Genomic DNA, 3,402 nt, shown 5'->3' on the forward strand with positions numbered 1-3,402 from the left:
TCAATGTCCTGCTGTATTTTTTCTAGTTTAGCCACTACTACATCCTCGATTCGTTCACTAATTTGCTCGAAATCATCCTTGATAAACAATATTTAAATTAGGGATGTGCATGTAGCCTTCCACTTCTTCTTGTCCTTTGTTGATGATGCCTTCCATGTGCTACTTCTCAATATCCTATTTTCCCCTACTGTCAGCTTCCCTCCTGTAGTTATGGGTTCTTCTTGAGGCTTTGTTGATGGTACTAGATGCCACCAACATTGCAAGGGGATCTCCTTGATGTGAAATCTCAATTACACCTAGCACCATTTGGTGTAGAAGTTTCATCCAGTCATACATTCCAGTGATTGTTGGAAAGGTTTCAAAGATATGCCTTGGTTACGATCACACACAAGAAAATGCAACACCTATTTGGGGTAGCAAGTATGTAAGCTTTGTGAGACACTCAATGTAAGGTGCATGAGGGATACTTTTACAACTAGTAAAGGAAAACAAGCCTCTAGTTTTAAAAATAATAGTACTATCCTAAAGGGGGACTTGGGAAGGAAGAGAAATGCTTGTTGATTACTTGTAGATTAGTCCACATAATAAACACAAATCATTAAAGCATAACAACACTCATTCAACAACAATGGTAACTAAGAAATGGATTAGTACATTAACTTAGTATGTAATTAAAGCAATATATACCACAAACATAACAATAATAGTCCTACTATATCTACATACATGTATGAAGCAGTGTCAGCTCATAGATCTTCTAATTAAGAATGAAAGATCCCAAGTACACTCTTACATAGATGACACATTATATCCAATAGTGGATCATAAAGCCACAACTTGCTTCTCCAAAGAATTATATATCTCATATGTACTACAAGAGAAGGCAAGGAAAGTCTCCAAGAATCCAAGCCCTTTTCTTAAGTTATGAGGAGCTATTTATAACAAATAACTATGAACTTTGAGCTTCCTCATGACTCCTCAACTCCTATTACTATTCATATTCTGTTAGTGCCTAAATCTAACTCAAGCTGAGAAAGGTAGGATCTAGGACAACATCAAACCACGCTTAACCTAGTAGCTAGCCCTACCAGGTCGGGAGAGGGCTCTCTCCTTGTCAATCTCAGCAAAATATGATCAATGGGAGCTTGAGATGACTGATATGAATACTGATCTTAGGCTAGGTATGTGTGCAAAAGAATTTGATTGAATAAAATGATGATTTGTTGGCTCAAATGGAAAGGCAGATTTTGGGTGTAGGGAATGAGGCTCAGTTTCGCAGAGATCTCTATGGGGCAAGGTAGGCAACTGATTTGGCACTTCAAATTGAATTAAATGGAGGGATTTAGATAGGTGAGGAGTTGAAGAGGGCAAGAAAACCTCAGGGATCCTATTCAAACAGCTGAAAACATCAATAACTAAGCAAACCCTAGGTAGAGCACTGCAATTTCAATGGATTCTACCTATATCCTTGTTTTTTTCAGTTAAGAAGAAGCAAGATAGATAATGGCATACATAAAACATAAGTAAACTCACAATTACAGAAGAAAGCACTATACCAAAACAAAATGCCACATGAATCCCAAAGAGTGCTGCAAACCCTGGTCTCTATTCCTTAGCCAAAACTGCTGATATGAGTATACAATGAAGCTCCAAGCTTTCTCAAAAGTCCAACCATGCTAATGACTTGAAAATCACAAGATATAGACAAAACATAACTCATCCTAGCCTCTAGGGGTCGATCTCATAAGTTTAGGAGCTGTTCCAACTAATTCTAAACTGAGAACTAAAAATTAGGTAGTGGAACAACTTGCCTCTAGAAACTAGGGAACTGATTCATTCAGTTGTAAACTACTTTTTGATAGATGAATCTACCTCCATGAGTGAAAATTTGACATAATTACATCAAGATCCATCAATTTACATTAAATTACATCATAAGTTTGACATTAAGAAGGAGAGAAGTGAAATAACCAAAAAGCTAGGCGAAAAACAGAGTATTCTTGTTCAACAAAATTTATCCAATGCGCAGTGCTGATTTCCCTATGCATAACGCCTGTTTGTAGCCACTTTTGGAGGCCTTCCTAGTGCCCAAATTTTCTCCAAGTGTTCTTGTTGGAAAGATCTACCTGTATACTTTCCAAAACAAGTGGAATTTTGAATTTCGCCTCCATTTGCCCCTCCAAAATTGAGTTCTCCCAACACTGCTTCATGTGTGTCAAAATAGGGGCAGTAAGGTCATTTTTTAGGTGTTTTTGACCTTTTTGAGGGCTCAAAACCTGTCCAAATTTCTTGGCCATTGGTAGACAAGCATATTTATTCATGCCAAATCCAAAAATGCTAAGTTTTTCTCATTTGGAGGCCTCCATCAAAAGCGAGTGCAAGGTGGCGGGGCACATAGGGCAAAAAATTCTGTGTTTTAGCCCAAAAATGTCAAAAATGCAAAAAGTGTCCCAAGTTTTTTGAAATTTGGGTTGAGTCTTCTCCATCAAGTGCTGTGTTGGGCCAAGGAAGCCTCAGCCAATATCCGAAGTCTATCTTTCTCCTTGCGCCTTCTCGATTCCCTCTTCAACTTTGCTTTCAAGCTCCTAATTCTTGCCTTACACAATTTGTTTCTCGCCATGTAATGATAGGACATATGCCTCAACAATGTCTTCTCCCTGTTGGCCTTCTCTAGCAACCTTTCTAAGTTGAGGGAGAAAGTATTGATTTCCGCCTGTTGCTCTTGGATGACCTCTTTGAGCTTTGAGCTTTGTGGGCCCAAATCGGGTATCATCACCCTCAATGAGAATGAAATTGGTCTCTTGCTCACCTGAAGGTCCCTCATCCTGTAATGGCCTCTTGCCCTTGTCCTAAACCTGCTGTGCTGATGAAGGAAACGAGACCCCTTCCACCCCGGGTGGAGATAGTACTCGCTTTGCTGCTGTGAACAACCGTCTAGTGCCCTTTTGATAAGTGACAAACATCGGCACACTAGCAGTCCGTGTCTCATGACCCTCCTGTTGATGCGAAGGTCCACCTGTCTCATGAAAAGCCTCTGGAGGTCCCTGAGGATCTGTGAAGAACTCATGAGAAATGAAATCCTCCCATGAGATGCCTTGCAAACGAAGCAGATGTATGACCATAATTTTAATGAGCGAAAAATGATATATACTATTAAACTGCTCCCGAAGAGTATTTTGTTGTACTAGGGTGGTCATCTTCTCAATATTTCGGCACATGAAGTAGGGGAGATTCATCACTCTCACGCTGGTAAAGTGCATCAACAATTTGATGTGATAGGCATATAGGCGAGAAAACTGGCCCTCACAGCTGAAATATCTCATTATAAGTTTCATCAAAGGAGCATATGAATCTTTTAGGTACTGAAAGGGTAAACTCTGCTGAGTTGTCTCAAATAACCAG

This window comes from Pinus tabuliformis, chromosome 1_2 (assembly GCF_031772625.1).
Source record: "Pinus tabuliformis cultivar Carrire ecotype Pingquan chromosome 1_2, CPIR1, whole genome shotgun sequence".
In the NCBI taxonomy this organism is placed as follows: Eukaryota; Viridiplantae; Streptophyta; class Pinopsida; order Pinales; family Pinaceae; genus Pinus; species Pinus tabuliformis.